Here is a 13,894-nt window from a genome sequence, read left to right as displayed (position 1 = left end):
CAGATTACTAGGCAAATGAAACAGAACACACAAACTAAGCTCGACACACTAGATAGGTGGGATACAAATTAGCAAATTCTCACCCTGAGTGATAAACAGGCAGGCAGATTCTTAAGGCACAAGCTGCCTTGGCTTTCCCAGGTTTTCATACACAGACTAAAATTCTTAGCCTGGTACCATCACTTCTCACAGTTCAGTCTTTGTTCCTCAGGTGTTTTCAGGTGTGTTGTTGTAGGAAGAGTGAGGCCCCATCAGGTTGTCGTTGTCCCTCTTTTATATCTTCCCCCCACTTGCTGGAAAGCATTTTTGTTGTGACCTGGGTCGAACAGTTCCCATCGTGTAGCGCTATCTCTGAGAGGTTTCTATTGCACACAGTTCCTTGGGTGATCCTTATGGTTGTCTGCATTTCTTCAATAAGCCACTAATACTGTTTGGCCTCATCCAACGTTCCACATTGGAAATACAGAGACATGGTCAATATTCCCAGCTTCAGATACATAAATTATACATGCATAGAAATTGGATAAACACATTCAGTAAATTATAACCTTTCCAATGATAACTTACAAGACCCATCTTGCATAAAGTATATCTTAGTTATACCATATTCATATCATAACCATATTTCTAGGAAGAATAGGGGGTGTAACGTCACACCTCTCCCCTTAGATTACTGCCAGAGGACTGGTCACTGACCAATGCGGATGCAGTGTGCCCAGCTTCCTCTTTTCTAGACAGGGCATCTGGTACCATGTTCTCCTTCCCTTTAATGTGCACAATCTCCATGTCAAATTCCTGCAGGATTGGGCTCCCGCGTAGCAGTTTGGGGTTTGTGCCCTTGGTTCTGTTCAGCCATATTAAGGGTGATTGGTTGGTTAGAATCTTGAACCTCCTATTAAAGAGATAAGGCCTCCATTGTTTAACAGCCCCCACTACGGCATAGCACTCCTTCTCTATGACAGAGTCATTCTGTTCAGCAGGGGACAGCAGTTTGCTTAGGACGGCAGTGGGATGCTGTCCTCCCCTGTTTGCATCAGCACAGCACCCAAGCCAGTGTCGGATGCATCGGTGCACAATTCAAAAGTCTTATCAAGGTCTGGGCTGGCCAACACAGGCTCTGCAGACAAGAGCACCTTTACCTCATCAAACCCCTTCTGGCGCACCTCTGACCAAATCACCTGAGTAGGTTGGTGCTTTGCACATAAGTCTGTGATTGGGGCCACAATGTTGCTGAACCCCCCCCCCCCCCCCCCCCCGTAATAGTTCACCACGCCTATGAAGGATTGCTTATTTGTACTGTGGTGTCTAGGAAGTGGATGTCCCATGTAGATTGGTCCAGGTTGAGGTTGATGGTGGGGTGGAAGCTATTGAAATCGTGGTGGAATTCTTCCAGGGTCTCCTTCCCATGGGTCCAGATGATGAAGATGTCATCAATGTAGCGTAGGTAGAGAAGGGGCCTGAGTGGACGAGAGCTGAGGAAGTGTTGTTCCAGGTCAGCCATAAAAATGTTGGCATATTGTGGGGCCATGCGGTGCCCATGGCGGTGCCACTGGTCTGGAGGTACATATTGTCACCAAATTTGAAATAATTGTGCGTGAGGATAAAGTCACAGAGCTCAGCAACAAGTTGTGCTGTGTCATCATCAGGGATACTGTTCCTGACAGCTTGTATTCCATCTGTGTGTGGGATGTTTGTGTAGAGAGCCTCTACATCCATGGTGGCTAGGATGGTGTTTTCTGGGAGGTCACCAATGCATTGTAGTTTTCTCATCACCTCAGGAAGATTTTTATGGCTGACCTGGAACAATGCTTCCTCAGCTCTCGTCCACTCACGCCCCTTCTCTACCTATGCTACATTGATGACATCTTCATCATCTGGACCCATGGGAAGGAGACCCTGGAAGAATTCCACCACAATTTCAATAGCTTCCACCCCACCATCAACCTCAACCTGGACCAATCTACATGGGACATCCACTTCCTAGACACCACAGTACAAATAAGCGATGGCCACGTTAACACCACCCTGTACCGAAAACCCACCGACCGCTACGGCTACCTTCATGCCTCCAGCTTCCACCCCGGACATTCCACACGATCCATCATCTACAGCCAAGCGCTGAGGTACAACCGCATCTGCTCCAACCCCTCAGACAGAGACCAACACCTATAAGATCTTCACGAAGCATTCTCAAAACTACGATACCCACACAAGGAAATAAAGAAACAAATCAACAGAGCCAGACTCCTGCTACAAGACAGGCCCAAAAAAGAAACCAACAGAACTCCACTGGCCATCACCTACAGTCCTCAGCTTAAACCTCTCCAATGCATCATCAGTGATCTACAACCTATCCTGGACAATGATCCCTCACTTTCACAGACCTTGGGAGGCAGGCCAGTCCTCGCCCACAGACAACCCGCCAACTTTAAGCATATTCTCACCAGCAACCACGCACCGCACCATAACAACTCTAACTCAGGAACCAACCCATGCAACAAACCTCAATGCCAACTCTGCCCACATATCTACACCAGCAATACCATCACAGGACCTAACCAGATCAGCTACAACATCACTGGCTCATTCACCTGCACGTCCACCAATGTTATATATGCCATCATGTGCCAGCAATGCCCCTCTGCTATGTACATTGGCCAAACTGGACAGTCATTACGCAAGAGGATAAATGGACACAAGTCAGATATCAGGAATGGCAATATACAAAAACCTGTAGGAGAACACTTCAACCTCCCTGGCCACACAATAGCAGATGTTAAGGTAGCCATCTTACAACAAAAAAAACTTCAGGACCAGACTCCAAAGAGAAACTGCTGAGCTTCAGTTCATTTGCAAATTTGACACCATCAGATCAGGATTAAACAAAGACTGTGAATGGCTATCCAACTACAGAAGCAGTTTCTCCTCCCTTGGTGTTCACACCTCAACTGCTAGCAGAGCACCTCACCCTCCCTGATTGAACTAACCTCGTTATCTCCATACTGATTTATACCTGCCTCTGGAGATTTCCATTACTTGTGTCTGATGAAGTGGGCATTCACCCACGAAAGCTTATGCTCCAATACTTCTGTTAGTCTTAAAGGTGCCACAGGACCCTCTGTTGCTTTTTACAGATTCAGACTAACACGGCTACCCCTCTGATACTTTACCTCATCAAACCCCTTCTGGCGCACCTCTGACCAAATCACCTGAGTAGGTTGGTGCTTATCACATAAGTCTGTGATTGGGGCCACAATGTGACTGAACCCCGCCCCCCCCCCACAAACCTCCTGTAATAGTTCACCACGCCTATGAAGGATTGGACCTGCCTTTCAGTTTGGGGCACAGGCCACTTGACACTGGCTTCCACCTTAAGCTGAGCTATCCCTCCCCCTTGGGGGGGGGGGTGGTGAGGGAAAACTCAGTGGTTTGAGCATTGGCCTCCTAAACCCAGGGTTGTGAGTTCAATCCTTGAGGGGGCCACATAGGGATCTGGGGCAAAATCAGTACTTGGTCCTGCTAGTGAAGGCAGGGGGCTGGACTTGATGACCTTTCAAGGTCCCTTCCAGTTCTAGGAGATAGGATATCTCCATTATTATTATTTAAGGTCAGGGATTATTTGCCTCCCCCCCAAACCAGTGTCTAGGTAGGGGACTGGCACTTAGATGCTTTTATGGTTAGACCCCTTGAGTTTTGATAGCACAACCCCCAGGTGCTCCTGGTGGTCATTCCAGGTGTTGCTGAATAAAGCAACGTTCAGCTAGTCATCTACATATGCCCTGGCACAGTTCTGAAAACCATTTAACACTTTGTTGACCAGTCTCTGGAATGTTGCACCAGTATTTTCCAAACCAGAAGGTAACAGCGTGAATTCATAGAGTCCTATGTCAGTGATAAAAGCAGACTTTTGTTGTGCCTCTTCTTCCAGAGGGATTTGCCAGTAACCTCTAGTTAAATCAAATCTGCGCTGTGCCCTTGCAGCACTGACAACACCTCCCCCTTTCAACTAGTGTTAATTCATTACAGATTTCCATATTTTCCAGAGTTGACCCATCTTGGCATTCAGCCATCACATCAATGAGTGGGTGTGCCTCAATTTCCCCTTCGACACAACAGATCATGTTTACTCCGGCCTCTCTACGGTGATAGGCTTTGAGCTGGGTTTTCGTAGGGTTGAGTACCATCACCAAGTCCCCCACGTCAAAATGCATTTACAAGTATTTTTATCATACCACGCCTTTTGTTTGGCTTGGCTGTTACTGTTGGAGGTTGTTTTGGACAACTTCCATCATGTCCTTTAACTCCCTCCTGAACCTTGAAACATACTCAGTTACTGGCTCTTCCCTCACCTCATTGCACCCTTCCCATGTGTCTTTAATGAGATCCAGCGGTCCCCTCACTTTTCTTCCATACAGGTCAAACAGAGAAAATCCCATGGACTCTTGGGGTACCTCCCTGTAAGCATACAGCAGGAATGGCAATAACTCGTCCCAACTTTGGCCTCTTTTCTTGGCATCCATTCCCAGCATGGATTTTAGGGTCCCATTGAACCTTCCCACCAACCCATTGGCTGGGGCGATAGGGGAAATCTTAACATGTTTCATGCCACACACCTTCCATAGCTCGTTGAACAACTGCGACATAAAGCTGCCCCCCCGATCTGACAAAACCTCCTTAGGGAGCCAACTCTGCTGAATATAGTGAGCAGGGCTCTTGCCGCTGTCTCAGCTTCTATACTGGATAGAGCAGCCGCCTCAGGGTATCTAGTGGCAAAATCCACCACCACTAAGATATACTTGTTCCCCCTCCCAGCGGGGCGCGGCATTGGACCCACAATGTCCATTGCCACCCTCAGGAATGTATGACAGGTAAGGGACGCAGGGGCCCTCTGGGGTCCTACGGGTGTTTTCCTCTCCTGACACACCGCACAAGACCTGCCATAATCTCTCATATTGTTCTGTATTCCTGGCCAGTAGAAATTCCTCCTTAGCCTGTCATAAGTTCTCTGTACCCCCAAGTGACCCGCAAAGGGACCATCATGCGCTATCAGCATTAATTTCCCCGGTGCTGGCTGGGTACAACCAACTGCTTATAGGGTTCCCGGGGCCTCTGTTCCTCCCACGGGAGCCTCCCTATACAGTTTCCCGTCCTCTTCAAAAAACTTCTCCCCCCCGTCCCTTCCTGGAGTTCCCTCTAGGACACAGTTCCGTATGCTCTCTAAGGAGGTTTAATCTTTCGCTTATCTGCAAATCCCTGACAGCTAATACTTGGGATAATGTCCTCAAACACTGACAACATCTCTCCTGCCCCCGGCCCTGGGGACCTGTGGCTTTCAGTCGGGCAGAGGCCTGACTCCGCCTCTCCCGCACCTGGAAGCAAGCTGCCACCCTGCACTGCAGTGCCAATGGAACCCCCACCCACCTCCCCTGGATTCTAAGGTTCCAACCCCCTTCCTGGGGCTCCTCTCTGAGACACTCACCTCTGTGCTCCCTAGAGCAGGACCTGTGACTGGTTCCGCTGCGTCAGACCTGCAGCTACCCGCTGGAACAGCCCTGTCACTGGCTGGCAACACACTCTCCTCCCCCTTTGGGGAGTCCTTCCTGCTGCGAGTTACCACACCAACAGTCCTGGCCTTGTGGAAAAAATCCTTCCCTACCAACATGTCTACTGGGATGTCCTCTCGCATCCCCACAAGTAAATCACCTTCCAAACCTTCCCACTCCACCCGAACCTTCACTAGGGGCACGGGGAACCTTTCTGGCCCCACCCCCTTAATGTTGGCTGTTTGCCCCAGTAAAATACTAGCCTCTGGGACCACACTTGGTCGTACCAGAGAGAACTGGGCCCCAGTATCCCTTCAACCCAGGCACTCTGTGCCATCAATTTTGACAACCTTAATGTGTTCCTTGTCTGGTTCATCAGGCTAGTGTGCACCAAGCTGGTGTGATAGGTTATGGGGGTACTATCAAATGCCTTGGGGCTGAGGACAACTTGAGGCAGTTATACTTCAGGTGCTCTGTAGAATTACAATGGAAGCACCTTCTAGGGTCTCCTGTTTTTAAGGGCAGTTTGGGATGAGTATGGGAGGCAGGAATCTGGGAGGGTGAGCACCCCCCTCCCGGCCTCCTCCCTTTTCCCAGGGGCAAAGCGGTGACCTGGCTTCCCGCCAAACTTAAGCCCCTCTGCCTGTGATTTATTCCTACTAGCTGCTTGGGATTGTTCAAAATTATCTGCAAAAGCAGCAAGTTCATCGACCGTTTCCACCTTTTTATCCCATAAACACCTTTTCACATCATCACTAGACATATTCAGGAACTGTTCCTGAGCGACCAAATCACACATTCCTTCAGAGCTTGTAATACCTTTTCCCCTCACCCACTTATCCAGTAGATCTCTCATTTGGTTCACATAAGCCACGTTACTTAATCCAGCCCCTCTCTTAAGCAGGGCAGTCCCTACCCATATGCAAACTACGCAGCTGCATAGGGCACCAGGTGTTTCCCCAAATTTCCTGGTGCCCTACACAGCTGCGTGCTGCTCCAGAGGCCAGCCTGATCCCCTGGCCGGCTGCACTGGCCAGGGAAGCTGCCCCGCCCCCACCCTGCCTCTTCCCAGGGGAGCAGAGCAGAGCAGGCTGGGGCCAGGTGACTCCACTTCCCAACGCCCCGTCCCTGTGGGGTCGGGCCCTCCCTGTAATCACTGGGCAGCAGGAAATGGAGCAACCAGGCCCCATCCTGCTCCGCTCCACTGGCTTGTGGTGCGGGGCGGTTTCTCCCCTGCTCCCCACCCACCAAGCCTGCTCCTGCTCCCCACAGACCTTGGGGGCAGCACTGCCCCGTGGAGGCCTGGGAATGCCCCCCCCGCAAAGAGGCCTGGGGCCAGCCCCTTCACCCCCAACGGGGGGACTGCATAGGGAACCACAATGTCTAGGGACAGTCCTGCTCTTAAGGCTTCTAAATTTTACTCTATAAGTTTCAGGTGTAATGAAACTGTTTTAAAACCAAGTCTTTAAATTTACCATAATTGGAAGCATCACCAATTGGCATCTTATTGAATATGTCCAGAGCTCTCCCAGTCAACTTTGCAACCAAAGTGGTCGTCTTTTGATCATCAGGAATCACATGGAGTATACACAGCCTCTCAACGATGATGAGGTATTCAGCAATGTCCCCAGATTCACTATATGCTGGACACAATCGTTCCCACTTGTGGATTTTTGGAGAGGTTGAGCCCCCTGATTGGGGGGGGGTTCAGTCTCCTCCACTCCATTACGGCCAATTCATGCTTCATTTCTTTGTCTCTCAGTTCCATGGCTTGCTTCTGGATCTCCATGACCCTCTCATGGGCTGCTTTCTGCTCATCAGTTTCCATTTCTTTCAATTCCAACCAGGGGCGGCTCTATGTATTTTGCCGCCCCAAGCATAGCAGTCAGGCGGCTTTCGGCGGTGCAACTGCGGGAGGTCTGCCAGTCCCGCGGCTTCGGCGTACCCACCGCCGAATTGACGCTGAAGCCGCGGGACTGGCGGACCTCCTGCAGGCATGCCACCGTCGCTGAAGGCAGCTTGACTGCCGCCCTCACAGCAACCGGCAGGCCACCCCCTGTGGCTTCCCGCCCCAGGCAGGCGCTTCGTGCGCTGGTGTCTGGAGCTGCCCGTGATTCCAACTGTCTCTCATGTCCTTTCTTCCTCTCCTCTGCCTGGAACACCCCATTCCTGCTGCATTTTACCATCTACCTGGGTCCCTCCTTTCTCAGTCTCCCCCTTTCTCTCCACACCCCCTCTCCATTGCCCCTTCCCTTCTGCTTTCCCCACCACTCCTCTGGCTCTTCCTTCCCCAGCCCCGGCTTGAGGTGATGGCTGAGTGACGACCCAGGTCACTGGCTGCAGATGCTTCTCTGGGCTCCCCTCCCATGGGCAGTGGGGCCTGGAGCTCACCTCTGCTCCCTGGTGATCAGGAGCAGGAAAGGGGGAGGAGCTGCTGCCATGAGGCACGGTGGGAGGTGCTGGGGAAAGGAGAGGGGAGAGGGAGGGAAGGCTGCTGGCGACTGGTCTGGGGAAGGGGAGAAGCAGCTGCTGGAGCCTTGCAGGGACGTGCTGCTACAAAACACAGCAGTTCTTTTGCTCTTCGGTGCCCCTGAGAGCCGGGCCATTCCCGACCCACCTCTTTCCTGCTGGGAATCTCCCCCTCGTTTGGGGACTCTGCCCTCCAGACAACTGGTCATCTGCCCAGTGCCAGGCCCCCTCTTCCCCAGCCCAGGCTGCAGCAGGGCCGGGGAGCATGGCGCTGAGGCTTGCCGAGAAGGGCTGGTGGCTGAGCAGGAGATCTCCCCCCACACACACACACACGGTGGGGGCACTCCTTGGAGGCCCCATGTAAGGCCTGAGGGGTGGGAGGCAAGGGGATGGGGGGAGAGAGAGACAAGGGCATCAGAGACAGGAGAAGAGGGGGAATGTGCTTATCCTGGGGTTCCAGGGGCGATGAAGGGGCGACGGCTGACTGCAATGTCCTGGGCGATGGAGCCAAGCCCCTCCCCATCGAGGAGGTAGATGATGTCTGCAGCTTTATGCATGGCCCCCATGACACTCCCTCCATCCCTGTCACAGAACATGCCCATGATCGCTGGCAGCTGGGCCCACAACAATTGCACCTGCAGGAATGAAGACGGCAGCTCATCACTATCCTGGGTGACAGCCTGGGGCATATACTGCAGCAAACCACGGCTGGCACAGCCCCCCAATGGAGAGAAAGTCACTCTCCTGTCACTCTTGCGGGAGTTTTGCACCCAGGCTCCTCGACCAGAGGCTTCACTGACACCTGCTTGGAGCAGCTCCAGGCTCCATGAACCGAGCTCTGATCCACGCTGACTCTTCTGCTCTTGCCAAGCCTGGGCTTGTCTCCCTGCCTCCACTGTCTCCCCATTGCCCTGAGCAACAACTTCAGTCCCTTTCTCCTCCCTTCAGGCCCTGCAGCCCTCTGCCCATCCTACATCTCTGTCTTTGGCTCCTGACACTTTGGCCCTTCCAGCTCCACTCAACCATCCAGACTGGCCTTGACACCTTTGTTCCATTCCTGCTCCCAGCTCTGACATGTCCATGCTGGTCCCTCTGCACGGAATGTCTTCCCGATCCTCATCTAACATCGTCTCCTCCTATAAACCCACTTCTGCAGGGCACCTACAAGCAGTGAATAAATTCACCCCATTCCAAACAATTCCCAGTTATATGGAATGGGGCCATCGAGATGGGCAGTTGCTAAAACTGAGCACCTGTGCCAGCTGCTCACTGGAACCTTTGTCTTTGCTCACCCCAATTTCCCCCTCCCCCATTGCATCACATCTGCAATCAGGGGTCAGCAATCAGGAGCAGGGACCATGTCATGCCTTGATTTGCTCAGTAAAGCACCTCCAACATGTGAGCGCTGTGTGTTAAACAACAAGGCTTGTGTGGGGATCTCGCTCTAATTTCTCAGCTATTTGATAGACATCGGCTTCCTTGACCCCCTGGGCAATCCACATCTCTCACCTTTTCCTGCTGGAGCACAACACTGCCAAGGCTTCGCAGACTGAGCCTACGTATAATGGGATTTGTGTCTTGGGTCCATTCCATGAGCTGCACCCAGAGGTCTGATTTAGTCAGTGTCGTGGTAATGGAAGGACTCTGGAGAAACTGGAAAGAGCCAAATCAACATCAGGTTGAGGAGCAGAGGTCTTCCTGTGGGGTCTGTTCCCTGGACAGTCATCTTAACCAAATGGCCAAAGTCTCTGGTTTGTAGGGAGCCAGTTGCTGCTGCTTTAGTTGGTTCATTCCCAGAAGTTAGACAATGCACAAGTCACAAATAAAGCCCCAGGGAAAGGGGAATCTCCAGGCCTCATTGAGTGCCAGGGAGCGACCCCTGGGGTAGAAGAAAAGCAGAACCCCAGGAAAGGTGAGGAGAGAAGCATGGCCTTGAGGCGCTGGAGAAACATCTCCTCTTGTCACATAATCCCATCTAGGCACATCCAGCCAGGAGCGATCTCACCCTGTCCCTCCCTCCCTCTCTTTGCCATTCCCCACAATGCTCCACGTGCAGAGAGGAGCTAACTGGCTGTAAGGCTGCTGACGAGGTGCCCCATCGCCTACTGGCCTGAGCTGCTCTCCACAAGCCCACTTGTGCCTCTCAACTAATGAATCTCACCTCAGTGCAGATAGTCATGGTGAGATTTCTCTGCTCATCCTCCTCACTCTGGACGATGGTGATTCCCTCTCTGAGAACTGCAGGGAGCTGAGGGGTCTCAAACTCGATCATGGCTCTGGAACATGGAACAGAAAGTCCCTTGTGGTTATCAAGGGGGAGAGAGAGTTCCTCTCTAGTTGCTGGGCTGAGATGGCAGCTGGAACAGAGGAATATTTCACACAGAAATCCCAGTCCCAAGAGAGGCCCAATGAAGAGGAAACTTTGGGTTCCTAACTTGCAATCAGGCCAACACCCTGCGAGTAGTAATATCGGGAGGGTATCATGTCCCAACCCTGCTGAAACTGGATGCTGGTAAATTCCTTCCAGTATCCGGGCATGGAAAAAAGAGTCTTCACAGCCTCCACTGACGTGCTAAAGACAAAAACATACCAGTGTCAGGAAACGAGATCAGCCCCAAGCATGGCAAATCTGCACAAGCCCTGGGACACACAGCATGGTCAGCAGTAGCTAGCGTCCCCGAGGATAGGTCCAGTGTGATGTGATATGGTGCTTCCCTGCCCAATCGGCCCTGTCTACATTACAGTTTAATTGAGTTTGTAACCAGTTAGTGACACTGTAGCTTCTTAAGATGGTTGGAGTCATCACTCAATATGGTTAAATACGTGATTCTTTACTTTGGCAGGTAACAGGTCTCAAGCAGGCATGTGGGCCAGATCCTTAGTTGGTGTAAGCAAGGAAAACTATGCCAGTTTACACCAGCTGCGGTGTCTTCTGGCGCTCTGTTTTTCCCATGTAGATGGAATCCCCCAACTCCGCCCACAGAACCAGTGTAACTGGTCCCTCTTCCTCCCGTCTGCCTGTGACACTGACATCCTGCAGTGCCTGGCCCCATGTGCTGCTGGTGTGGCTCTGTCTGCGTGTACTCTGGCCAGGCTGTCCTTGACTGAGGCATTCTGGGACGAGGCACAGATTTGCTCAGCAGGCCCTGATAAAAGCACTGACCCTTTGGCAGGTGGCACATGTGGATGCACAAACATGACTGCTGCCTGACTGTGTAGTGAAAGCAGCTGGCCTGGGGACGGAGTCAGATGAGCGAGTGTGACTCACAAGAACACACGGCTCTCAACACTTTTCCCTCAAGAGAGACCTACACCGAACTGAGCCTGGGCGAACGACAATCAATCCATTGGAATATAAATATTGTACTTACATTTCCGTGTATAGTATATTGAGCAGTATAAACAAGTTGTTGTCTGTGTGAAATTTTAGTTTGTACTGACTTCGCTAGTGCTTCATACGTGGCCTGTTGTAAAACTAGACAGCTATCCAGATGAGTTGACGTACCCCCTGGAAGACTCTGCGTGCCCTTGGTTGAGAATTACTGAGCTAAGTTATAAGCACCTAGTACAAGCCCTCTCCACCAGTGCCCATTCATAGCCAGGAGGTGGCGTGTTTGAGTTCCGCGGAGTAAGGCTGGTGGAGGCAGCTGTGTATTCCTGTGCTCTGAGCAACACGGCGTGACAGCCAGGGGCTGCCCCCGTGCAATATCCCACCGCAGCCCCAAGCAGGGGGGCAGCAGCATCTCTTGGCTGGGCGAACTAAGGAGAGAGAGTTTCTTTCATCTCGTGAGACAAGAAAAAAGATCTGTCCCTTTCAGAGTCTAAAAAAACTAATGGGGCGGGGGTTAAAACTTCTTTTCTTGTCCGGTGAACAAAGCGAAACACCATCTCTCTGCAATTTCTCTCGTTCACACACAGCCAACTTTGTCTGAAGGGTTTTTTTAAAAACCCTCCCATCCTATTATCAGAGCTTCTAAATGATTCCGGCAAACCATGTAAAGTCTTTTAACTCCCATATTAGTTAACTCCGAATTCCAAACAAACACACAAGGTTCTGTAGCTAAAATCAGAAGAGATTGGAAAATCTATAAGAAGGAAAGACCTCTCTGAATCACCTATAAAACATTTCCCCATTCAGTTTGTTTCTTTGCCCACAAGGGGGCGCAGATGTATCAACTGATACACGCAGTGTTGGGTCCAGGATATTTTGGAGCCATGGTGGGTGAGGTTGTATCTTTTATTGGACCAAGTTCTGCTGGTGAGAGAGACAATCTTTCCAGTAAGATGGGTTGACCAGCAGAAATCCTTGTAGCAGATATATTCTATTTAGACTCATTTGGGGAAGGTGGTATTGTTATTATTAATAATAATAATGTGTTATTTGAATGACCAGAGCACCTTGGAGCCCAAGTCATGGACTATAACCCCATTGTGCCAGGCTTTCTACAGACAGAACAAAAATAGAGTTTACAATCCAAGAGACAAGTGGATACAGATAGACAGAGCGGGAGTACAACGAAATAGAGACATGATCATCAGTGGCCTCAGCAGTAGCCTACCCCTTGCCAAGTTTTGTGTGGGCAGCACAACACAGGAGAGTTTTAAGGAGGGATTCGAAGGAGAACAATGAGGCTGTTTGTGGAAATATTTGTGGGGAGCTCCTCCCAAGAGTGGGGGACGGAATGCTAGAAAGCTTGAAGATATTGTTTTTAGATCAAGATATACAGGTTCATAGAAGGAAGTCATCAGGGATATACCCAACATTAACAAATGACAAAGCCGTCAGGGATATTCCCTTTCATAGAGAGAGGTATTTTGTCCCTTCCCTCACAGAGCTAAACTGTTTCTGGAGAGCCTGAAAACACCAAGTTGGAAAGAAGTCAAACCCCCTTAATTGCTGAGGGTGCCCAGCTATGCCTGACAGTCTACAGTGATGAGTGCGATAGAGGAGCCTGTATGGAAGAGAAAAAGACACACGCACACCCCTTCTCCAGATACTAATCTCACATCAAGGCTGAGATTTTTCAAGCTGCCTGAGGGATTTGGATGCCTACTCCTGATATACTGTTTAATGAGGCTTGGACATCCAATTCTGCCATTAGGAACTAGCAGGATACCCAGCCAGATCTACATGTATTTTAAAATTTTCCTTTTCTTATTTTCCAGTGGATTAAGTGCCATCCAGCACTCAATCACTCTTTCAAATGGGACCTAGGTTCTTCAGTAACTAAGGTGGCTTCTGAAAATTTTACTCTTAGGTCAATTTGATTCCCAGACTAAGTGATTTGTCCAAGGTCACACAGAGAGACTGTGGTAAAGCCAGGAACTTACCTCTTAGGTCTCATGAGTTTCAGACCAGGGTCGTAAGCACAAGATCACCCTTCTCCTTGCTTTTAATTTTAAAAAGGGAGAGGAAAATATTGAGGATATCCTATGTTTCTCTCCATCCCCTTTGGCACGACAATGAACACAATGTACCAGAATGACTTCAATGGAGCTTTGCCAATATACAGTAGGGTATAATAATATACAATAACTGAAGGTGTGGCCCAATCGACTCTCAGAAAAACCTCAGACCTCCAACTGGGCGCCTGTTCTCGCTTTTCATTCATGGGCTTTTCTCTTGTGATTTCAACCTCTCAGGCTTCCTCTGTCAATGCTCACTGAGCTGGTACTAAACTCCTTGAGAGTGGGGTCCCAGTCTCTTCCCCAGAAAATGTCTCTCATGAGGGGAGTGACTTTGCTGCTGACATTATGTGAGTTTCCGTATTCGAACTATTTAGGAATCTGGAAGAGAGATGGTGAGACCAGACCCTGGTGGTTTGCCTCTTACCTCACTCAGTTGGGTTGTGTACTCTGTGCTGGGCCAGAGGGAGAGATTT

The sequence above is a fragment of the Chrysemys picta genome, chromosome 15 (assembly GCF_011386835.1).
Source record: "Chrysemys picta bellii isolate R12L10 chromosome 15, ASM1138683v2, whole genome shotgun sequence".
In the NCBI taxonomy this organism is placed as follows: domain Eukaryota; kingdom Metazoa; phylum Chordata; order Testudines; family Emydidae; genus Chrysemys; species Chrysemys picta.
Note: the sequence above shows the minus strand (reverse complement) of the source record.